Below are 26,178 nucleotides of genomic sequence, written 5' to 3'. Positions count from 1 at the left end.
TCTACCAGCTCCTGCCAAATTTTCTTATTCTTTGTAGGTACACCATTAACCAGAATAGCTAATGGTTCAGTTTCCAAACTATCTGCATCAATTGTTTCAATATTTTTTTTCAAATCCAATGGCAAATAGACAACTCTTCCTTTTAAACTTCTTTGTAAATCTGAAGGAGGTAATTTACCTGTTTTGGGCTCCATACGAACTATAGTCTGAAACGGATGGACACATTGAATGAGTATAGACTCACACGTATTTAAATCAGAAAGTTCTGCAGGAATATCAACCAATTCTAAATTATTATGTACAGCTCTAGCGGGCATTTTATTTTCTTCTAACTTGTTATAACAGTATTTACAAATACGCTGATCTTCACCCAAATCAAAACAATTTTCCAGAAATATATATGTAGCAAAATCCTTCCACTTATAATTATCTTCATTTTCACTTTTTTTATAGAGATCAACATTCCTTGTTTGAATTTTATAATGGCTTCTCCGGCAACCAATACAAGTAATATTTGGTCTTTCATTAGAGATGATAGTAAATTTTGTCATTTCATCTTCAAATTTTTTTACTAACAGTGAGTTCTACATTCCCTTCCACATTTTCCTCAATAACTGTGTCATTTCCTGCACTTTCTTGTTCTGGACCAAAGTAACAAAACTGAATATCATCAGTAACCTTCACTACATCTGATACAGATCCACGGAACAGAGCATTATTCAACTCATTTAACTTTAGTGCTGGACTTTTAGCAAAATACAATGTTCTCACAAACTTTCTCATTTCAGTAAGATGTACTGCCAGCATCCTAAAATGGTGAAAAACACTTTGACAAACTTTCCTAGAAAGACAAGCCAGAGAATGTCCTTGCAAACCAGTATTCTTTCTCACTCTGCATGGATCTAGTCTTTGAAGCATCTTAATTCTCTGTTTAACACTTCTTTTACTATATTCTCTTAGAAAGTCACGTAATTTATCAATAGATTCCTGTCGCACAGTACAAATACTACTACAATTCCAAGTGTACACTGGGGCTTTAGGACGTCTCCCCATAACCTCATCAGCTAACACTTCTTCCTCATTTCTTGGAACCATTTTCTCCTTTTCCATTACACAACCATCTTTAACTTCATAAGCTCGACCATTGGTGTCAACTGCATTCAGCAAACTATTACTTTGAAGATAACTTTCTTCATTAAAAAACGGTTCAGTACTTGAACTATGCTTCCATTCTCCTAAGAACACTTTACAAAAGTTATTTTTTTTCACTACTCTTTTCCTTTTGCTTTGTGACTTCATTGCATTGACTAATTTATCTAATGTACGCATCCTGTTCAAAATTAAAATGAATAGTTTTCTTTTTAATTCCAAAGCGTTTGCAACAATTGATTCAATATGTTTCTTTTTCTTATAAAATTTGGCTTTCTTCTTATATTTTTTCACATCCTTTAGCAAATTTAACATCACTCTTCTCTGAAACATTTTTCTACGAATGTTTTTAAAATCTATTTTTCGTGTTAAGTCACTCTTTCTTACTTCTGATTCTACATTAGCTTTTAGTATTTTCTGGCGACTATGTTGTTGTTTTGTACTTGAAACACTATTTGCAGTGGATATATTTTTAACATTTTTTCTTTGATTGAAGATATTTTTAAAAAAATCCTTAAACTGCTTACCAGAAGACTTTTTCTTTTTTCCAACATGAGGTTCTTCAACTAATTATTTTTGTCCAGTTGTCTTCAAATATAGATGTTGTTGCTGTTCTTTTCTCTTTCTTGACTTTATAGGCATCTTTAATTTATTTCACTGTTGTTCAGCAATACCTGAAAGAAACTAAAAAAAAAATACCTTTAAGTAATTTTAATACAATACGATTTTTTTGTTGAAATTTTCAAATCCTATCATATGAGCTGTCCCTTTCCTACAACTGCAAGTCTTACAGAACAACACCAACACAAATTAAATCTCTATCATCAATTCCTGTGTGCACACAGACTCATGGTGTGATTCTAGGGAGAAAACAATATATGATTGGCAATTTCAAAGCACATTTACTACTGTGGTACAGTAAGTGATAATTACTGTAACAGCCTGACACATTTTACTTATAGTTTAGAGAGGCAGAAAAGAGCACATGTCCTAACAGCTACTTGAGACCATCAGCATGTGTTGCCTGGGTGAGTGATTAGACTAGAGCAAAGGAAATGAGCCTTGGTGACATTGAATGTGTTAGCGTTACACACTACTATCTGAAATACCACACAGAGCTGAGTAGTAAGCATGGGAGTGTAGGAGAAGCTGCTGCCTGTGTGCTAAGAGTGTGTTTCTGGAGACTGTGTATTGTCAGGTGCAAGAGAGATCTGCATGGACACTTGCACAACTGCATGAAGACTACAGAGATGTATGTAAGAGTACATGTGTGGTAAGGGTTAATTGGAGTTTGGAACATGTAAAAACGACCTCACCCATTGCACGAGTGGAAGGAAAATCTACCATGTTGATTTCCAATGTGTTAGCATTTGCCTCTCATTTGTGAGATAGAGATTTCTGCTGAGTGCTAACCATCACAGTTTAAGAAAACAAGCTGCCCCTTTCCTGCAAGTGCAAGACTTAAAGAACAACAGCAACACAAATTAAATCTCTGACAACAATTCCTGTGTGCACACAGACTCATGGTGTGATTCTAGGCAGAAAACGATATTTTATTGGCAATTTCAAAGCACATTTACTACTGTGGTACAGTAAGTGATAATTACTGTGACAGCCTGACACATTTTCCTTATAGTTTAGAGAGGCAGAAAAGAGCACATGTCCTAACAGCTACTTGAGACCATCAGCATGTGTTGCCTGGGTGAGTGATTAGACTAGAGCAAAGAAAATGAGCCTTGGTGACGTTGAATGTGTTAGCGTTACACACTGCTATCTGAAATACCACACAGTGCTGAATAGTAAGCATGGGAGTGTAGGAGAAGCAGCTGCCTGTGTGCTAAGAGTGTGTTTCTGGAGACTGTGTATTGTCAGGTGCAAGACAGATCTGCATAGACACTTGCACAACTGCATGAAGACTGCAGAGATGTATGTAAGAGTACATGTGTGGTAAGGGTTAATTTGAGTTTTGAACATGTAAAAACTACCTCACCCATTGCAGGAGTGGAAGGAAAATCTATCATGTTGTTTTCAAATGTGTTAGCATTTGCCTCTCATTTGTGAGATAGAGATTTCTGCTGAGTGCTAACCATCACAGTTCAAGAAAACAAGCTGCCCCTTTCCTGCAAGTGCAAGTCTTACAGAAAAACAGCAACACAAATTAAATCTCTGAGAACAATTCCTGTGTGCACACAGACTCATGGTGTGATTCTAGGCAGAAAACGATATTTGATTGGCAATTTCAAAGCACATTTACTACTGTGGTACAGTAAGTGATAATTACTGTGACAGCCTGACACATTTTCCTTATAGTTTAGAGAGGCAGAAAAGAGCACATGTCCTAACAGCTACTTGAGACCATCAGCATGTGTTGCCTGGGTGAGTGATTAGACTAGAGCAAAGAAAATGAGCCTTGGTGACGTTGAATGTGTTAGCGTTACACACTGCTATCTGAAATACCACACAGTGCTGAATAGTAAGCATGGGAGTGTAGGAGAAGCAGCTGCCTGTGTGCTAAGAGTGTGTTTCTGGAGACGGTGTATTGTCAGGTGCAAGACAGATCTGCATAGACACTTGCACAACTGCATGAAGACTGCAGAGATGTATGTAAGAGTACATGTGTGCTAAGGGTTAATTGGAGTTTTGAACATGTAAAAACTACCTTACCCATTGCAGGAGTGGAAGGAAAATCTACCATGTTGTTTTCAAATGTTGGTATCATTTGCCTCTCATTTGTGAGATATTGATTTCTGCTGAGTGCTAACCATCACAGTTGAAGAAAACAAGCTGCCCCTTTCCTGCAAGTGCAAGTCTTACAGAACAACAGCAAAACAAATTAAATCTCTGACAACAATTCCTGTGTGCACACAGACTCATGGTGTGATTCTAGGCAGAAAACGATATATGATTGGCAATTTCAAAGCACATTTACTACTGTGGTACAGTAAGTGATAATTACTGTGACAGCCTGACACATTTTCCTTATAGTTTAGAGAGGCAGAAAAGAGCACATGTCCTAACAGCTACTTGAGACCATCAGCATGTGTTGCCTGGGTGAGTGATTAGACTAGAGCAAAGGAAATGAGCCTTGGTGACGTTGAATGTGTTAGCGTTACAAACTGCTATCTGAAATACCACACAGTGCTGAATAGTAAGCATGGGAGTGTAGGAGAAGCAGCTGCCTGTGTGCTAAGAGTGTGTTTCTGGAGACGGTGTATTGTCAGGTGCAAGACAGATCTGCATGGACACTTGCACACCTGCATGAAGACTGCAGAGATGTATGTAAGAGTACATGTGTGCTAAGGGTTAATTGGAGTTTTGAACATGTAAAAACTACCTCACCCATTGCAGGAGTGGAAGGAAAATCTACCATGTTGTTTTCAAATGTGTTAGCATTTGCCTCTCATTTGTGAGATAGTGATTTCTGCTGAGTGCTAACCATCACAGTTGAAGAAAACAAGCTGCCCCTTTCCTGCAAGTGCAAGTCTTACAGAACAACAGCAACACAAATTAAATCTCTGACAACAATTCCTGTGTGCACACAGACTCATGGTGTGATTCTAGGCAGAAAACGATATTTGATTGGCAATTTCAAAGCACATTTACTACTGTGGTACAGTAAGTGATAATTACTGTGACAGCCTGACACATTTTCCTTATAGTGTAGAGAGGCAGAAAAGAGCACATGTCCTAACAGCTACTTGAGACCATCAGCATGTGTTGCCTGGGTGAGTGATTAGACTAGAGCAAAGAAAATGAGCCTTGGTGACGTTGAATGTGTTAGCGTTACACACTGCTATCTGAAATACCACACAGTGCTGAATAGTAAGCATGGGAGTGTAGGAGAAGCAGCTGCCTGTGTGCTAAGAGTGTGTTTCTGGAGACGGTGTATTGTCAGGTGCAAGACAGATCTGCATGGACACTTGCACAACTGCATGAAGACTGCAGAGATGTATGTAAGAGTAAATGTGTGCTAAGGGTTAATTGGAGTTTTGAACATGTAAAAACTACCTCACCCATTGCAGGACTGGAAGGAAAATCTACCATGTTGTTTTCAAATGTGTTAGCATTTGCCTCTCATTTGTGAGATAGTGATTTCTGCTGAGTGCTAACCATCACAGTTGAAGAAAACAAGCTGCCCCTTTCCTGCAAGTGCAAGTCTTACAGAACAACAGCAACACAAATTAAATCTCTGACAACAATTCCTGTGTGCACACAGACTCATGGTGTGATTCTAGGCAGAAAACGATATATGATTGGCAATTTCAAAGCACATTTACTACTGTGGTACAGTAAGTGATAATTACTGTGACAGCCTGACACATTTTCCTTATAGTTTAGAGAGGCAGAAAAGAGCACATGTCCTAACAGCTACTTGAGACCATCAGCATGTGTTGCCTGGGTGAGTGATTAGACTGGAGCAAAGAAAATGAGCCTTGGTGACGTTGAATGTGTTAGCGTTACACACTGCTATCTGAAATACCACACAGTGCTGAATAGTAAACATGGGAGTGTAGGAGAAGCTGCTGCCTGTGTGCTAAGAGTGTGTTTCTGGAGACTGTGTATTGTCAGGTGCAAGAGAGATCTGCATGGACACTTGCACAACTGCATGAAGACTGCAGAGATGTATGTAAGAGTACATGTGTGGTAAGGGTTAATTGGAGTTTTGAACATGTAGGAACTACCTCAACCATTGCAGGAGTGGAAGGAAAATCTACTATGTTGATTTTAAATGTGTTAGCATTTGCCTTTCATTTGTGAGATAGAGATTTCTGCTGAGTGCTAACCATCACAGTTCAAGAAAACAAGCTGCCCCTTTCCTGCAAGTGCAAGTCTTACAGAAAAACAGCAACACAAATTAATTCTCTGAGAACAATTCCTGTGTGCACACAGACTCATGGTGTGATTCTAGGCAGAATACGATATTTGATTGGCAATTTCAAAGCACATTTACTACTGTGGTACAGTAAGTGATAATTACTGTGACAGCCTGACACATTTTCCTTATAGTTTAGAGAGGCAGACAAGAGCACATGTCCTAACAGCTACTTGAGACCATCAGCATGTGTTGCCTGGGTGAGTGATTAGACTAGAGCAAAGAAAATGAGCCTTGGTGACGTTGAATGTGTTAGCGTTACACACTGCTATCTGAAATACCACACAGTGCTGAATAGTAAGCATGGGAGTGTAGGAGAAGCAGCTGCATGTGTGCTAAGAGTGTGTTTCTGGAGACGGTGTATTGTCAGGTGCAAGACAGATCTGCATGGACACTTGCACAACTGCATGAAGACTGCAGAGATGTATGTAAGAGTACATGTGTGCTAAGGGTTAATTGGAGTTTTGAACATGTAAAAACTACCTCACCCATTGCAGGAGTGGAAGGAAAATCTACCATGTTGTTTTCAAATGTGTTAGCATTTGCCTCTCATTTGTGAGATAGTGATTTCTGCTGAGTGCTAACCATCACAGTTGAAGAAAACAAGCTGCCTCTTTCCTGCAAGTGCAAGTCTTACAGAACAACAGAAAAACAAATTAAATCTCTGACAACAATTCCTGTGTGCACACAGACTCATGGTGTGATTCTAGGCAGAAAACGATATATGATTGGCAATTTCAAAGCACATTTACTACTGTGGTACAGTAAGTGATAATTACTGTGACAGCCTGACACATTTTCCTTATAGTTTAGAGAGGCAGAAAAGAGCACATGTCCTAACAGCTACTTGAGACCATCAGCATGTGTTGCCTGGGTGAGTGAATAGACTAGAGCAAAGGAAATGAGCCTTGGTGGCGATGAATGTGTTAGCGTTACACACTGCTATCTGAAATACCACACAGTGCTGAATAGTAAACATGGGAGTGTAGGAGAAGCTGCTGCCTGTGTGCTAAGAGTGTGTTTCTGGAGACTGTGTATTGTCAGGTGCAAGATAGATCTGCATGGACACTTGCACAACTGCATGAAGACTGCAGAGATGTATGTAAGAGTACATGTGCGCTAAGGGTTAATTGGAGTTTTGAACATGTAAAAACTACCTCACCCATTGCAGGAGTGGAAGGAAAATCTACCATGTTGTTTTCAAATGTGTTAGCATTTGCCTCTCATTTGTGAGATAGTGATTTCTGCTGAGTGCTAACCATCACAGTTGAAGAAAACAAGCTGCCCCTTTCCTGCAAGTGCAAGTCTTACAGAACAACAGCAACACAAATTAAATCTCTGACAACAATTCCTGTGTGCACACAGACTCATGGTGTGATTCTAGGCAGAAAACGATATTTGATTGGCAATTTCAAAGCACATTTACTACTGTGGTACAGTAAGTGATAATTACTGTGACAGCCTGACACATTTTCCTTATAGTTTAGAGAGGCAGAAAAGAGCACATGTCCTAACAGCTACTTGAGACCATCAGCATGTGTTGCCTGGGTGAGTGATTAGACTAGAGCAAAGAAAATGAGCCTTGGTGACGTTGAATGTGTTAGCGTTACACACTGCTATCTGAAATACCACACAGTGCTGAATAGTAAGCATGGGAGTGTAGGAGAAGCAGCTGCCTGTGTGCTAAGAGTGTGTTTCTGGAGACGGTGTATTGTCAGGTGCAAGACAGATCTGCATGGACACTTGCACAACTGCATGAAGACTGCAGAGATGTATGTAAGAGTACATGTGTGCTAAGGGTTAATTGGAGTTTTGAACATGTAAAAACTACCTCACCCATTGCAGGACTGGAAGGAAAATCTACCATGTTGTTTTCAAATGTGTTAGCATTTGCCTCTCATTTGTGAGATAGTGATTTCTGCTGAGTGCTAACCATCACAGTTGAAGAAAACAAGCTGCCCCTTTCCTGCAAGTGCAAGTCTTACAGAACAACAGCAACACAAATTAAATCTCTGACAACAATTCCTGTGTGCACACAGACTCATGGTGTGATTCTAGGCAGAAAACGATATATGATTGGCAATTTCAAAGCACATTTACTACTGTGGTACAGTAAGTGATAATTACTGTGACAGCCTGACACATTTTCCTTATAGTTTAGAGAGGCAGAAAAGAGCACATGTCCTAACAGCTACCTGAGACCATCAGCATGTGTTGCCTGGGTGAGTGATTAGACTGGAGCAAAGAAAATGAGCCTTGGTGACGTTGAATGTGTTAGCGTTACACACTGCTATCTGAAATACCACACAGTGCTGAATAGTAAACATGGGAGTGTAGGAGAAGCTGCTGCCTGTGTGCTAAGAGTGTGTTTCTGGAGACTGTGTATTGTCAGGTGCAAGAGAGATCTGCATCGACACTGGCACAACTGCATGAAGACTGCAGAGATGTATGTAAGAGTACATGTGTGGTAAGGGTTAATTGGAGTTTTGAACATGTAGGAACTACCTCAACCATTGCAGGAGTGGAAGGAAAATCTACTATGTTGATTTTAAATGTGTTAGCATTTGCCTTTCATTTGTGAGATAGAGATTTCTGCTGAGTGCTAACCATCACAGTTCAAGAAAACAAGCTGCCCCTTTCCTGCAAGTGCAAGTCTTACAGAAAAACAGCAACACAAATTAATTCTCTGAGAACAATTCCTGTGTGCACACAGACTCATGGTGTGATTCTAGGCAGAAAACGATATTTGATTGGCAATTTCAAAGCACATTTACTACTGTGGTACAGTAAGTGATAATTACTGTGACAGCCTGACACATTTTCCTTATAGTTTAGAGAGGCAGACAAGAGCACATGTCCTAACAGCTACTTGAGACCATCAGCATGTGTTGCCTGGGTGAGTGATTAGACTAGAGCAAAGAAAATGAGCCTTGGTGACGTTGAATGTGTTAGCGTTACACACTGCTATCTGAAATACCACACAGTGCTGAATAGTAAGCATGGGAGTGTAGGAGAAGCAGCTGCCTGTGTGCTAAGAGTGTGTTTCTGGAGACGGTGTATTGTCAGGTGCAAGACAGATCTGCATGGACACTTGCACAACTGCATGAAGACTGCAGAGATGTATGTAAGAGTACATGTGTGCTAAGGGTTAATTGGAGTTTTGAACATGTAAAAACTACCTCACCCATTGCAGGAGTGGAAGGAAAATCTACCATGTTGTTTTCAAATGTGTTAGCATTTGCCTCTCATTTGTGAGATAGTGATTTCTGCTGAGTGCTAACCATCACAGTTGAAGAAAACAAGCTGCCCCTTTCCTGCAAGTGCAAGTCTTACAGAACAACAGCAAAACAAATTAAATATCTGACAACAATTCCTGTGTGCACACAGACTCATGGTGTGATTCTAGGCAGAAAACGATATATGATTGGCAATTTCAAAGCACATTTACTACTGTGGTACAGTAAGTGATAATTACTGTGACAGCCTGACACATTTTCCTTATAGTTTAGAGAGGCAGAAAAGAGCACATGTCCTAACAGCTACTTGAGACCATCAGCATGTGTTGCCTGGGTGAGTGATTAGACTAGAGCAAAGGAAATGAGCCTTGGTGACGTTGAATGTGTTAGCGTTACACACTGCTATCTGAAATACCACACAGTGCTGAATAGTAAACATGGGAGTGTAGGAGAAGCTGCTGCCTGTGTGCTAAGAGTGTGTTTCTGGAGACTGTGTATTGTCAGGTGCAAGAGAGATCTGCATGGACACTTGCACAACTGCATGAAGACTGCAGAGATGTATGTAAGAGTACCTGTGTGGTAAGGGTTAATTGGAGTTTTGAACATGAAGGAACTACCTCAACCATTGCAGGAGTGGAAGGAAAATCTACTATGTTGATTTTAAATGTGTTAGCATTTGCCTCTCATTTGTGAGATAGAGATTTCTGCTGAGTGCTAACCATCACAGTTCAAGAAAACAAGCTGCCCCTTTCCTGCAAGTGCAAGTCTTACAGAAAAACAGCAACACAAATTAAATCTCTGAGAACAATTCCTGTGTGCACACAGACTCATGGTGTGATTCTAGGCAGAAAACGATATTTGTTTGGCAATTTCAAAGCACATTTACTACTGTGGTACAGTAAGTGATAATTACTGTGACAGCCTGACACATTTTCCTTATAGTTTAGAGAGGCAGAAAAGAGCACATGTCCTAACAGCTACTTGAGACCATCAGCATGTGTTGCCTGGGTGAGTGATTAGACTAGAGCAAAGAAAATGAGCCTTGGTGACGTTGAATGTGTTAGCGTTACACACTGCTATCTGAAATACCACACAGTGCTGAATAGTAAGCATGGGAGTGTAGGAGAAGCAGCTGCCTGTGTGCTAAGAGTGTGTTTCTGGAGACGGTGTATTGTCAGGTGCAAGACAGATCTGCATGGACACTTGCACAACTGCATGAAGACTGCAGAGATGTATGTAAGAGTACATGTGTGCTAAGGGTTAATTGGAGTTTTAAACATGTAAAAACTACCTCACCCATTGCAGGAGTGGAAGGAAAATCTACCATGTTGTTTTCAAATGTGTTAGCATTTGCCTCTCGTTTGTGAGATAGTGATTTCTGCTGAGTGCTAACCATCACAGTTGAAGAAAACAAGCTGCCCCTTTCCTGCAAGTGCAAGTCTTACAGAACAACAGCAACACAAATTAAATCTCTGACAACAATTCCTGTGTGCACACAGACTCATGGTGTGATTCTAGGCAGAAAACGATATATGATTGGCATTTTCAAAGCACATTTACTACTGTGGTACAGTAAGTGATAATTACTGTGACAGCCTGACACATTTTCCGTATAGTTTAGAGAGGCAGAAAAGAGCACATGTCCTAACAGCTACTTGAGACCATCAGCATATGTTGCCTGGGTGAGTGATTAGACTGGAGCAAAGAAAATGAGCCTTGGTGACGTTGAATGTGTTAGCGTTACACACTGCTATCTGAAATACCACACAGTGCTGAATAGTAAACATGGGAGTGTAGGAGAAGCTGCTGCCTGTGTGCTAAGAGTGTGTTTCTGGAGACTGTGTATTGTCAGGTGCAAGAGAGATCTGCATGGACACTTGCACAACTGCATGAAGAATGCTGAGATGTATGTAAGAGTACATGTGTGGTAAGGGTTAATTGGAGTTTTGAACATGTAGGAACTACCTCAACCATTGCAGGAGTGGAAGGAAAATCTACTATGTTGATTTTAAATGTGTTAGCATTTGCCTCTCATTTGTGAGATAGAGATTTCTGCTGAGTGCTAACCGTCACAGTTCAAGAAAACAAGCTGCCCCTTTCCTGCAAGTGCAAGTCTTACAGAAAAACAGCAACACAAATTAAATCTCTGAGAACAATTCCTGTGTGCACACAGACTCATGGTGTGATTCTAGGCAGAAAACGATATTTGATTGGCAATTTCAAAGCACATTTACTACTGTGGTACAGTAAGTGATAATTACTGTGACAGCCTGACACATTTTCCTTATAGTTTAGAGAGGCAGAAAGCAGCACATGTCCTAACAGCTACTTGAGACCATCAGCATGTGTTACCTGGGTGAGTGATTAGACTAGAGCAAAGGAAATGAGCCTTGGTGACTTTGAATGTGTTAGCGTTACACACTGCTCGTTTAGCTCGTAATTGGAATCAGGTTGATCTTGATTCCCTTTCTCTCACTTTGGCCTCCTCTGTCCCGGCCCTCAATGATCTTCCTCTAGAATCTCAGGCCGAGATTGTTAGCAACTGGCTTTCCTCCTCCTGTGACCTAGTTGCTCCGCTCAGCAAGATCAAAGCGGTTCGTCCTTATGACGCGCACAAATGGTTCTCTCCAGAGTTAAAAGCGCTGAAACTCGACCTCAGGCGGGCGGAACGCCACTGGAGACGGAATTACAGCTCTTCTCTGCGTGCTAAATATAAATCACTCCTTAATGTATACAAAAAGGCGATCCTAGCTGCTAAAACCTCATACTTTACTGAGAGAGTGGCTCTGGCCGCCAATAAATCTCGGGAAATTTTCTCCCTGGTCCACAATCTTGCCACCTCTGATCGTTCTACTCCTAGTCCTCTTCCCTCACAGTCCCTCTGCTCATCACTCAATGATTTCTTTATAGACAAGATTCTGAAGATCAAGGCCAACATTCCTACAGTGGCTCAACCTAGCTCCACCTGTCTTCCTCCCCCTCCTCGTTCTTCTTTTGCTTTTTTCTCTCCCATCTCTCTTGAATTATTTTTTAAACTCCTAGCCAAAGTTAGGTCCGGCTCTCCTGCGGACTGCGCGCCGGCCCGTATTCTTAAATTTCTCTTCACTAACTGCCCTGCCCCTCCTCTTGCTCTTCTCAACTCTTCTCTGGCCTCTGGACTAGTTCCCTCTTCTTTCAAATCTGCTATAGTCCTTCCCACCTTAAAAAAAACCGGTCTGGATCCCTCTCTTCCTTCCAATTTCCGACCCATCTCCCTTCTTCCATATCTTGGTAAAATCCTGGAATCCTATGTCACCTCTTGCCTCTCCACTTACGTTGAGGAGAATGGCCTTCTAGCATCCCATCAGGCGGGCTTCCGCCCGGGCCATTCCACGGAGTCGGTGGTTCTCGCGGTTTTGGACGAACTAAAGGGAAAAGCCGATCTTAACCTTCCCCAAGCCCTGGTTCTCCTCGATTTATCCGCTGCGTTTGACACGGTCGACCATTCCATCCTCCTCGACCGTGTCAGATCAGCTGGTATTCGGGGCGCGGCCTTTTCTTGGCTTGCGTCCTTCCTTCGGGAGAGATCCCAGGCGGTTCATCTTTCCGGCTTTTCCACCCCCTCCCGCCCGGTCACTTGCGGTGTCCCCCAGGGCTCTTCTCTTTCCCCCCTTCTTTTTAACCTCTATATCCAACCTCTTATCACTTCTCTTCTTGAGTTGGGGGTCTCTGTGTATAATTACGCAGATGACCTCCAACTCATCTTTGACCTGTCCTCTTCCCCTGATTCTCTTCCTAAGTTCTGTTCTACCCTAGTATTTATTTCTGAGTGGATGAGCGCTAACCATTTGAAACTCAATCCGGACAAGACGGAACTTATCCTCACTGGTGGCCCCTCCAATCCTTGGTCCCCTGCACACTGGCCCCTCTCTTTTGGTCCCCCTCCCATGCCTGTCCCCTCTGTTCGCACTCTCGGTATCAAAGTCAGTCATGACCTCTCAATGCATAGCCAGATTAGTTCTGTTGTATCTTCTTGTTTTTTGTCCCTCCGTCTAATCCGGAAGATCTCACGGTTCTTTTCTACCGATGCACTCAAAACTATAGTCTTGGCTCTTGTCACCTCTCGCCTCGACTATGGAAATGGTCTGTACGTGGGCATTCCTGCCTTTGAATCCCGCAGACTCCAGGCCATTCAAAATCAAGCTGCCCGACTTATTCTTTCTCTCCCTAAATCCTCTCATATCACTTCTGCGCTTAAAACTCTTCACTGGCTTCCTGTCCGCTTTAGATCTTTTTTCAAATTGGCCTCTCTAGCCTTTCAGGCTCGTTCTAGTTCTGCCCCTCTTTTCATTGCATCCCTCATCTCCCCTTATGCTCCTTGTCGTACTCTTCGTTCTTCCTCTCTGTCTCTTTTGCACATCCCCCGCTTCCGCAAATCCATAACGGGGGGCACGCGGTTCTCAGTCCTAGCCCCTCAGTTCTGGAATAGTCTTCCCCTCTCTATTCGCTCTATTCCCATTTATTCTCACTTCCGCAAGGCCCTCAAAACTTTCCTTTTCTCCCAGGCGTTCCCCTCCTAGCCCTTCGAGTTGTTCTTGTGAGCTCTGATCAGGTCTCCAGCGCCAGGAAGCCGCTTGGCCGCAGTGCGCTTTATTAAATATTTTTTTCATTTCATTTCACTGCTATCTGAAATACCACACAGAACTGAGTAGTAAGCATGGGAGTGTAGGAGAAGCTGCTGCCTGTGTGCTAAGAGTGTGTTTCTGGAGACTGTGTATTGTCAGGTGCAAGAGAGATCTGCATGGACACTTGCACAACTGCATGAAGACTGCAGAGATGTATGTAAGAGTACATGTGTGGTAAGGGTTAATTGGAGTTTTGAACATGTAAAAACTACCTCACCCATTGCAGGAGTGGAAGGAAAATCTACCATGTTGTTTTCAAATGTGTTAGCATTTGCCTCTCATTTGTGAGATAGTGATTTCTGCTGAGTGCTAACCATCACAGTTGAAGAAAACAAGCTGCCCCTTTCCTGCAAGTGCAAGTCTTACAGAACAACAGCAACACAAATTAAATCTCTGACAACAATTCCTGTGTGCACACAGACTCATGGTGTGATTCTAGGCACAAAACAGTATTCCTGGGTAACGGTGGGCGCATATAGATATTTATATGCTTTTCAATGCTATTTTCTCAGGAAATACTGAACAGATTGACACCAGCCCTGGCACTTCCCTGACCTGAGGACTACCTCTGTGCCAAATTTCAAGTAATTCTGTTCAGCCGTTCGGGCTGTACCTTCGACTAAAGGTCCTATGGGAAAATGCATGGGGAATACACGTTTTGGGACCCCCCTTTTTTCTCAGCCCCCGCTTGACGAATCACCCCTAGACTTTCAGGGCAAACCTAGGTCTTTGTGAATGCCTTTGTTTTCTGCCTACCTTTGGCTCCAGAAAATGTAGCTGTGTCCCACAATCCACACTCTAAGCATCTTGTAAGGAGGTCTGAATACACTCAGATGGTCTCTGTAAATGAAATGGCAGTTTGGAAAGTATTGGTTAACAAAAACTGATTGTAAGGAACATTATATATGATAAGCTGATATGTTGAGAAGTCAAGCACACTTGCTGTCTTGATTAGCAACATTGTGTGTGCTGAACTTGTGACCTGTGTGCTCAGTACAGTGTTCCATGACCTGTTTCTATGGTAACGGGCAGAAGGCAGATTGGGGGAAGGGTTGAAGTTTATGTCATTTGGAAAGGGTTGAAATGTTTAACCAATAGAAATGTGTGTTTGCTTTTGAATTTATGTGGGAAGGAATGTGATTTGATGTTTACATGTATATGTGTGGAAAATTAGAGGGAAACTTTGCCATTCTTTGGTTCTGCTGACAGGTGCACAGTGCAGAGATTCTGTATAAGAAAATCTGCTGTGTGACTGATATCTGGTGTGTGACTGATATACTTCCTAATCTACAAAACATCTTGAAAGGTGAGTTATTTCATTGTGAGGGGATGTATGTAGACTATTTTTATTTTAATCAGACTAATGTATTTCTTCTGCTAAAGTGTAGGGAGTACTTTTTTTCTCTACAATTTTATTGACAGTGTGTGTGCATGTAGAAACCATTTTGTGATAAGGATTTGTTTTTTTCATGTGTTTGTAGACAGATAACTATGCAGTTTTTATATTTTGGTAGAATTAGAAACCAGTCACTGTTTATGAATTTGTGAAATGAGTTATGTTTCTGCACTAAAATGTAGTAATCCTTGTAGATGAAGAAATGTGTTTTGGTATAGTGCAAGGGATAGTGTTGTTTGTCTAGAATCACACAGAGAGCCTGTATGCATTTGGGAACCACTGTGAGAGAAGCATTTGGTAACATCTTGTATTTGCTGACAGATAACTCTTTTAAAACCTGTCATGTTGTCAACTTTTAGTAGCATTAGAAGCCAGTCTTTGCTTATGCGTTGATTAAATGAGTCAGGCTTTGACACAAAAGTGCGCTTTTGAAATATGCACATTGTGTGCAGTTCCCTTACCACTTCCATAGTAGTAAATAGGTTTTGGTAAATTCCTAGGGATAGGGGTTGCTATCTAGAATCACACTGTGAGTCTGTGTGCATTTGGGAACCACTGTGAGAGAAGCATTTGGTAACATTGTGTATTTGGTGACAGATAACTGTTTTAAAACCTGTCATGTTGTGAAGTTTTAGTAGCATTAGAATCCAGTCTTTACTTATGCTTTGATTAAATGAGTGAGGCTTTGACACAAAAGTGCAGTCCTGAAATATGTAGATTGTGTGCAGTTCCCTTACCACTTCTACTGTAGTGAATGAGTTTTTGTAAACTCCTAGGGATAGTGGTGCTTGTCTAGAATCACACTGTGAGTCTGTGTGCATTTTGAAACCACTGTGAGAGAAGCATTTGGTAATATTGTGTATTTTCTGACAGATAACTCTTTTAAAACGTGTCATGTTGTCAAGTTTCAGTAGTATTAGAAACCAGTCTTTGCTTATGCGTTGATTGAATGAGTCAGGCTTTGACACAAAAGTGCAGTCTTGAAATATGTACATTGTGTGCAGTTCCCTTACCACTTCCATAGTAGTGAATGAGTTTTGGTAAACTCCTAGGGATAGTGGTGCTTGTCTAGAATCACACTGTGAGTCTGTGTGCATTTGGGAACCAATGTGAGAGAAGTGTTTGGTAACATTGTGTATTTGCTGACAGATAACTGTTTTAAAACATGTCATGTTGTCAAGTTTTAGTAGCATTAGAAGACAGTTATGGCTTACGCTTTCATTAAATGAGTCAGGTATTGACACTAAAGTGTAGTCGTGAAATATGTAGATTGTGTGCAGTTCCCTTACCACTTCCACTGTAGTGAATGAGTTTTGGTAAACTCCTAGGGATAGTGTTGTTTGTGTAGAATCACACTGTGAGTCTGTGAGCATTTGGGAACCACTGTGAGAGAAGCATTTGGTAACATTGTGTATTTGCTGACATATAACTATTTTAAAACCTGTCATGTTGACAAGTTTTAGTAGCATTAGAAGCCAGTCATTGCTTATGCGTTGATTAAATGAGTCAGGCATTGATACTAAAGTGCAGTTGTGAAATATGTAGATTGTGTGCAGTTCCCTTACCACTTCCACTGTAGTGAATGAGTTTTGGTAAACTCCTAGGGATAGTGGTGCTTGTCTAGAATCACACTGTGAGTCTGTGTGCATTTGGGAACCACTGTGAGAGAAGCGTTTGGTAACATTGTGTATTTGCTGACAGATAACTGTTTTAAAACCTGTCATGTTGTCAAGTTTTATTAGCATTAGAAGCCAGTCTTTGCTTATGCGTTGATTAAACGAGTCAGGCATTGACAGTAAAGTGCAGTCGTGAAATATGTAGATTGTGTGCAGTTCCCTTACCACTTCCACTGTTGTGAATGAATTTTGGTAAACTCCTAGGGATAGTGGTGCTTGTCTAGAATCACACTGTGAGTCTGTGTGCATTTGGGAACCACTTTGAGAGGTGTTTGGTAACATCGTGTATTTGCTGACAGATAACTGTTTCAAAACATGTCATGGTGTCAAGTTTTAGTAGCATTAGAAGACAGTTATGGCTTATGCTTTCATTAAATGAGTCAGATATTGACACTAAAGTGTAGTCGTGAAATTTGTAGTTTGTGTGCAGTTCTCTTACCACTTCCACTGTAGTGAATGACTTTTGGTAAATTCTTAGGGATAGTGGTTGTTGTCTAGAATCACACTTTGAGTCTATGTGCATTTGGGAACCACTGTGAGAGAAGCATTTGATAACATTGTGTATTTGGTAGCAGATAAGTGTTTTAAAACCTGTCATGTTGTCAAGTTTTAGTAGCATTAGAAGCCAGTGTTTGCTTATGCATTGATAAAATGAGTCATGCTTTGACACTAAAGTGCAGTACCATGTAGTATTGTCTTCACTGCACCAGAACTGAAAATTTAAAAGTTTTACCCAGGCACTGTCCTAGAAGTAGTCTGATGATTTAGTCAGTTTCTAAGTACTTATGTTGTGAACCATTCATTACCAAATAGACTGCTTCAAATGTCTATGCAGTATGCATGTAGTTCTCTAACCACTTACACAGTTGTTTTTTACACCTTCAATTCCCTAGTCAGTATCCATACACTTCCAGGAAACACCCTGTCACTCCCTTTGCAGTCCTCTAGTGACCCATTCAGCACCATGTACTAATCCATTCACTGTGCCAAAACCCAAACACTTATAAATTCACCAAGACACTCTCTTTCCAGCACTCTAATGATTCAGTCACTGCCTAAGTATTCATGCACTGAGCCAGGCCTTAGCACTTGGACTGCTTCAAACCCCTATGCACTATGCATGCCGTCTTCTAACCACCTAGACACTTGTCTTTCACACTTTCAATTCCCTAGTCAGTATCCATATAGTCCAGCAAACATCCTGTCACTCCCTTTGCACTCTTCTAGTGACCCATTCAGTACCAAGTACTAATCCATTCCCTGCGCCAAAAGCCTACCACTTATAAACTCACCCAGGCACTCTCCTTGCTGTAGTCTAATCATTCAGTCAGTACCCAAGTACTCATGCAGTGAGCCAGGCCTTAGCACATGGACTGCTTTAAATGCCTATCCAGTATGCATTCAGTCCTCTAATCAGCTACACAGTTGTCTTTCACACCTTCAATTCCCCAGTTAGTATTCATACACTTCTAGCAAACACCCTGTTACTCACCCAGTGTGTCTCCTTTTAGTACTGTAATCATTCAGTCAGTTAGCATGTAGTCTTTTACTGAGGTAGGCTTTAGGGCATGAACTGCTTCAAAGTAGTATGCACTATGTATGTAGTGTTTTAACCATCGTCACACTTGTGGTTCAGGGCTATAGTTTCTTAGTCAGTTTTTATATAAAATGTGTTTGTACATAATGGAATACTGTAAATTTGAAAGTTATTAATATACATTTATTTGTGATTCTTTTTTGCAGATACTGTTTTTCAACGTTAAAATAGAGAAATTATGCCAGAAATAGAAAAGAACAGAGACAGGAGGATTATTTGAAGAAACATCATTATTTGAATGAACAAGATAATGTGGCTAAAAGGAAAAAATCTTCTGGTAAGATCACAAAGCAATTTATTAAAAATGTTTGTAGGAGCAAACAGAATGTAGATAATGCTGCAACTTCAAAGAATTTTTCAAGTAAGAAAAAATATCAAAATAAGAGGAAAAGTAAAAAAGCAAATGTTCAGTCAAAGGAGATAAAGTATGGTAAAAGAAGACAAAATCAGTATAAGGAATTACGCAAAAAAATATTTTACAAGAGAGTAGTGCATAATTTGCTGAAAGATGTGAAGAAATATAAAAAGAGAGTTTTATTTTATAAAAAGAAGAAGCATATTGAAAGCATTGTGGAAAAGGCTTTTGAAGTAAAAAGGAAACTTTTTATTTTAGTGTTAAACAGAATTCGATCACTAGATAAACCAATATATGGAATGAAGGCCAAAAGTAGGAGGAAAAGAGTTATTAATAAAAATAAAATTTGTGATGTTTTTTGGGAGAATGGAAACACAGTTCTAGTTCAGAACCTTTTTTTAATGAAGAGAGTTATTCACTGAGTGAAAAATTATTGTATGCAGTTGACACCAGTGGTAGAGGTTATGAGGTTAGTGATGGTTGTCCAATGGAGAAAGAGAAAATGGTTGAAAGAAATGCAGAAGAAGTGATAGCTGATGAAGTTTTAGGGAGACGTGCTAAAAACCCTGTGTACACTTGGGATTGCAATAGTGTTTGTAGTGTACCACAGGAATCTGAAAAATTATGGAGTTTTTTACGAGCCTATACTACAAAAAGTGTAAAACAAAAGATTAAGGTGCCGATTCGGATCCTGGAAAATTTTTCCCCGTACGACTCGTATCCGGTCTTTTTACCGTACGAATCGTTCAAGTAGCGTACAAACTGCCAAGCCAAATACGATTCGTATGGGAAAAAGTCCATACGAATCGCATTGGGAAAATTTCCCCAAACGTCCTCAGGTCGGAAAAAGTGTCCGACACATCCCCGGCCGATTTTACGTACAAATGTGAAAAGTGAAGTCCGAGCGCGCAAGTACGATCCGTTCCGTGCGTCCGATGTTACAACCGTATGGAAAAAGCACCGTACGGACCGAACCCCCATAGCAACCATGGAGACATGTGCCCGCATACGCGCCGAACCCCCCCCAGCCCCCGGAAGTATGCGCCGAACCCCCCCCAGCCCCCGGAAGTACGCGCTGAACCCCCCCCTCAGCCCCCGGAAGTACGCGCCGAACCCCCCCAGCCCCCGGAAGTACGCGCCGAACCCCCCCAGCCCCTGGAAGTATGCACCGAACCCCCCCAGCCCCCGGAAGTACGCGCTGAACCCCCACCTGTATATGTACACCAGTGTACGTACGCACCGTACCCCCACCCGTGTATGTATACCAGTGTACGTACGCACCGTACCCCCACCCGTGTATGTACGGCGCGAACCCCCAGCGCGTACTTACGGGGGCTGAGGGGGGGTACGGCGCGTACCGGGCCCCCTAATCTGGTCGTTTCGCGGCGTACTTCGCTTTCCCGGCACTTTTTGGGTGCCGTAAAAATATTGGCGTCCGGACTGCTGTGGGTTTGATTCGTACTTCCTGGTTCGTGAAACGCAGGCTGCATGCGTCCCGACGTCACGTCGGCGCTTTCCCGGATCACATTTGTATGTTTATTTTCGTCGGTCGGTGTTTTGTACGATTCGTACGGAAATAGTATTTCCGTGTGAATCGTACTTGCATATTTGTAAAGTGTTACAACCGGGTACGAGTCGGACGGAGAAAACCCTCCGACCGACGGTTCGTACCCGGTTTTTCCAGGATTGGAATCGGCACCTATGCTGTTGCAAGCCCTAGACCCTTGCAGAGTGAGAAAACATACTGGTTTGCAAGGTCATTCTCTGGCTTGTCTTTCTAGGAAAGTTTGTGAAAGTGTTTTTCACCATTTCAGAATGCTGGCAGTACATCATACTCAAATGCGGAAGTTAGTGAGAAGGTTGTATTATGCAAAAAGTCCAGCACTAAAGTTAAGTGAGTTGAACAGTGCTCTTTTACGTGGGTCAGTTTCAGATGTGAAGCAGGTCTGTGAGGATATTGAGTTTTGTTACTTTGGGCCTCAGCAAGAGAGTGAAGATACTGACACATTAGTAGAACAAAATGTTGAAGACAATGTGGAACCTGTAATTACAGAAAAATTTGAGGATGAAATCACAAAGTTTAAGGTAATTTCAGGTGAAAGACCAAATGTTTCTTGTATTTGTTGTCGGCGAAGTCACTATAAAAATCAGACGAGGAGTGTCAATCTGTATTTAAAAAGTGAAATAGAAGATAATGATAAGTGGATGGAATTTGCAACTTATTTGTTGGTAGAGGATTGTTTTGATTTGGGATGTGAGCAGCGTATTTGCAAATATTGTTATAACAAACTAGATGAGAATAAAATGCCTGCTAGAGCTGTTCATAATAATCTAGAGTTGGTTGCTATTCCTCAAGAGCTGATAGATTTAAATACGTATGAGTCTATTCTGATACAATGTGTTCACCCGTTTCAGGCTATTGTTCGTATGGAGCCCAAAACAAGTAAATTACCTCCATCAGAGTTGCAAAGAGGATTGAAAGGAAGAGTTGTGTATTTACCATTCGATTTAAGGAAAAATATTGAAACTATTGGTGTAGATCATGCAGAAAATGAGCCACTAGTCATTCTAGTTAATGGTGTTCCTACTAAGAATAAGAAAATCTGGCAAGAGTTAGTGGATGTTAGAAAAGTGCAAAAGGCATCATTGTATCTGTTAAAAAATAATGAGTACTATAAAAATATGTTTGTTGGAGAAGAAGAAATAGATTTAGCAGAATATAGTGAAATATTAAGTGGACAAATTGAAAAAGTGGACATGTCCAGATGTGAAGAGATCTATGAACATTACAGTGTACATCCACTTCATTCCAAAGAGGTGATGGGGAATACGATTGAGTTGTTTCAAATGAAAAAAGCAACAGGAAGTCCCATGAGTGTATGGGAAGAGAGCTTGGAAGCTCGTTGTTTCCCGCAGTTGTTTCCAACAGGAAAAGGTGGACGATATGATGAACATCCTGTGCAGATTCCTGCATCTGAATATCGGACAACAAGATTATATGCAGAAGATCCACGATTTCGACAATGTATCCCTTATATGTTTTATCTTCTGTTTGAAAGTGACTTGTCTGGACTTTCATGTGCGGTAAATCACATTTTAAAAACTGGAATGCATCTTCAAAATGTAACTGCAAAGGATTTTATGGATAAAGTGCATCAGCGAGATGATCATTTAGAATCTCAGTAGATTAAACTGATGGCATGTCAGCGTGGGACTAATGAATATTGGTACCGTCGACATGGAGAACTGAAATGTATGCTACGGAACTTGGGAACTCCTACATGGTTCGTTACACTAAGCTGTGCTGAGTATGCTTGGGATGATTTACTTGAATTTCTTCGAGAGGCAAATTCCAATATAAAAAATATTGAATACAAGACACCTGGAGAATTGTGCTCTTTGGATCCTGTCAATGTATGCAGATATTTCAATCATAGATTTGAAGCTATGATGTCTTTCATTTGCAATAAAAAGAATCCTCCTCTTGGAGAAGTTGTGGATTTCTTTTGGAGAAAGGAGTATCAAGCAAGAGGTGCTCCTCACATACATATGTTGTTATGGGTCAAGGACGCCCCCAAATTTGGAACAGATTCAGATGAAACTGTTTTGTCTTTCATTGAAGATTATGCTACATGTGCTCTTCCAAATAGCAGAGAAGAGAAAAACTTAACACAACAAGTCTTACGATTTCAAAGCCACAGGTGTGGAAAATACTGTCGACGAAAGTACAAGTCAAAGGATAAGTTCTATACCAAATGTCGTTTTGGATTTCCACGTCCTGTATTATCCAAAGGAAGAGTGAACAGTTTTATGTCAGCTGTACGACATACCATCACAAGAAAGTCTCCGAAAAACACCTACAACTTAAGAAGAAGCGAAGAATCAAAATACATAAATGACTACAATCCAGTTATTTTATCCATGTGGAACGCTAACATGGATATTCAGTATGTTGCGGACAATTCCATTGCTGTTGCTCGATATGTAACATCCTACATTACTAAATCAGAAAAGACTGAATTGAAAGAAATGTGGGAAGAGATTTCTCACGAGAAGACTCTAAGTAAGAAATTATACAGTTTCAGTTTGAAGATGTGATCGCATCGTGAAATTGGAGCATATGAATGTTCAGATCGGTTATCATCTGCAAGTCTATATTCCAAAAGTAGAAGAATCATTTGGGTGAGTCTAGGTCTTGTAGGAATGCGAAATCGGGTACTGAAATCTGTTCAAGAAATTGAATATTTAGCAGAAAATGACCCTGAAAGTACAGATATTTTGAAAACCAATATGTTGGACACATACTATCCAAATAGAAGTCATCGTCTTGAGAACATGTGTCTCTATGAAGTGCTGCAAAACCACACTTTTAAACGGAATATTACAGAGAACATCAACGATGGAAAATATGGAGTGATTGGTTCTGAAGGATGTCTGGTGAAACAAAGGAAAGGAAATTTAATTAATCACAGAAAACTGAGTTGCGACACTGGTGACAAAAGGGAATTTTACTATTTAGCCCTTTTGTAAATGTTCAAACCATGGCGTTCTGAACTGGAATTACTTGGAGATTTTCCCAGCTATGAAGATTCATTTAATGCTTGTAAAGATAGCATACAATGCAGTGCTTTCGCAAATTATGTCAAAATGTTGAATGATGAAATTGATCAAGAAGCTATAATTGCAGCTGAGATTTCTAGAGACAGTTCTCAAGACAGTCAAAGTTCTGCTGCACTGAGTCAAGATCCACTAGGACAACCAATTGTTGAAAATGAAGCAGCGATTGCAATGAATGAGGTGGAAACATCAATGTATCAAGCACAAGAAGATGCAATACAGTTAGGAAAACAAAAATATCAGCAAGTGAAAGAGCAGATTGACCATGGATTACTTCATGAAAAGAGAGTGTGCTCATGTACATCATTTCAACCTATCAGAATGTATGTGAGTGGTCAAGCTGGAACAGGAAAGAGTTTCTAAATTGAAGTAATTACAAGTTATCTGCAAAAAACAACTGAGTCGCATTTGTCTTGTGTTGTCACTGCTCCAACTGGGTTGGCAGCACATAACATTAAAGGAATTACTTTACATCGTTTACTAATGCTGCCAGTAGAGCATGAGTACAAATTGGAATACCACAAGCTATCTGGAGAAGCTTGTTGTGAAGTTTCAAGAGTCCTGAAGAAAATGAAACTTCTCATTATTGATGAGGTGAGCATGGTTTCAAACTTGATGCTTGCCTTTGTGCATTTAAGAATGCAGCAAATTCTTAAAACAGAGTATGACGTGTTATTTGGAGGAAAACACGTCATAGTTTTTGGAGATTTACTGCAACTGACACCGGTAAAAGGACAACCAGTATTTAAAACACTTGCCCATGAAGATACCAGAAAGTCTCTTGCCAGTGTTGGTAATGTGAACATTTGGAGTAATTTTGAATACAAAGAACTGACAACAAATATGCGACAGGCAAATGATGCTGAATATGGAAGTATTCTTCAAGATATAAGAATTGGAATTCTTTCAAAACAAGGGAAAGAAGCTTTGGAGAGTCGATTACTTTGCAATGTCTTTCCAAATGAAAATGCAGTTCCTGCAAAAGTGTACGTGGAAATTGCTAAAAATAAGTCAGTGATTTGCTTAATGCCAACACTGCGTGAGTGTTCAATATTCAACGAAGAATTATTAAAATTGAAAAATGAAGAAATTGTAAAAATGGAAGCCATCGATAAATTACTACATGAAGGAATCACTATTATTTTGACGGGTAAGTTGAGATCAAAACTGGATTGTTTAGAAAAAAAATATCAAAAACTGCTGGTTTGGAAAAGACACTGTATGCGTGTGTAAACTGTCGGGTAATTTTGAGGCGTAATTTGGATGTATAGAAAGGTTTAGTTAATGGTGCAATGGGCAAAGTGGTGGATTTTGTGAATTATCAGAAAAAAGAAGGAATTGAATTTTTAAAAATTACATTTGATCAGATTGATGAAGTTAAAGAAATTGGTCGTTGTTCAGTTCGATTTTTGCTTGTTAAAGATTTATATGTCCGTACGAAACAATTTCCATTTTCTCTAGCATATGCAGTGACTATTCATAAATCGCAAGGATTAAGTGTAGACAGTGCATTGGTGAACATTGGATCTACCGTATTTAAAGAGGGTATGGCATATGTTGCTTTGTCGCGAGTCAGAACATTATCTGGTTTGTTTTCGATTGATTTTAATGAGACAAAGGTTACTGCAGATGCAAACTGTGTAAAAGAGTATAATAGGTTAAGAAGGGTGTATGCTCCAAATTTAGGTCAATTTCCTGTATTTGAAAAGCGTATGGTTGGTCGAAAAAGAAGGTTAGAGAATATCTGTTCTGAAGGTATCAAGAAAAGAAAAGAACAAGATAATGTTGTGATTGCAGGTAAAAAGAAATTGGACACTGTTGGAGAGATTGCTGGTTATCAGTTTGAAAATAGTTCTGGTGTCAACTGCTATGCTAATGTAGTGGTCAATGTTGTTTTTTATCTTGAAGGTTTGCAAGAACAAATCATGGAGAATCGGCAAAAAAGATTTTGGTCTCTGTTGCATTCTGTTTATGAAAAATTGACAACAGATAGAAGTAAAATACAATCTGTTTCAGATGTTCGTAATTTTTTGGATGTGTGTTCTGGTTCTACACAATTTACACAAAATATCCAACAAGATGCTCAGGAATTTTTAATGTATATGCTTACCATTTTTGAAAATGAAGGTGTAGAAATAGAAAATATTTTTGACCTTTCTTACAAATGGGAACATGATTGTGAAATGGCTGTATCTGTCTGTCTGTTGGTGAACAAGCTGCTGCATGGGTTTGTGAATAGCTACATGAGTGTCTATATGGGTTATTGATTCGTTGTCTGAGTATCTGTATGGGTGCCTGAGTGTTTGTATGGATGGGGTGTATGTGACTCTGTCCATAGATGTGTCCATAGAAGTGTGATTGGGTGATTCACTGGGTGCATGGTTTCAAGAGTGCATCTGTGATGGACTGTATCGGTGGGTGAGTGTGTATGGGTGTGTTAGTGAGTGAATGTATATCTCAGTGGTTCATGTGTGAGCACCTACATATGTGAAAGGCAGTATATATGTGTGTTGGAGTATATAAATGGCTATAAGTGAGAGTGTGTGATTGTGAGAGTGGCTGTATGGATGAGTGTGTCCTTGTATCAGTGACTGTATAAGAGCGTAAGAATGTGC

This window comes from Triturus cristatus, chromosome 6 (assembly GCF_964204655.1).
Source record: "Triturus cristatus chromosome 6, aTriCri1.1, whole genome shotgun sequence".
Lineage (NCBI taxonomy): Eukaryota > Metazoa > Chordata > Amphibia > Caudata > Salamandridae > Triturus > Triturus cristatus.
Note: the sequence above shows the minus strand (reverse complement) of the source record.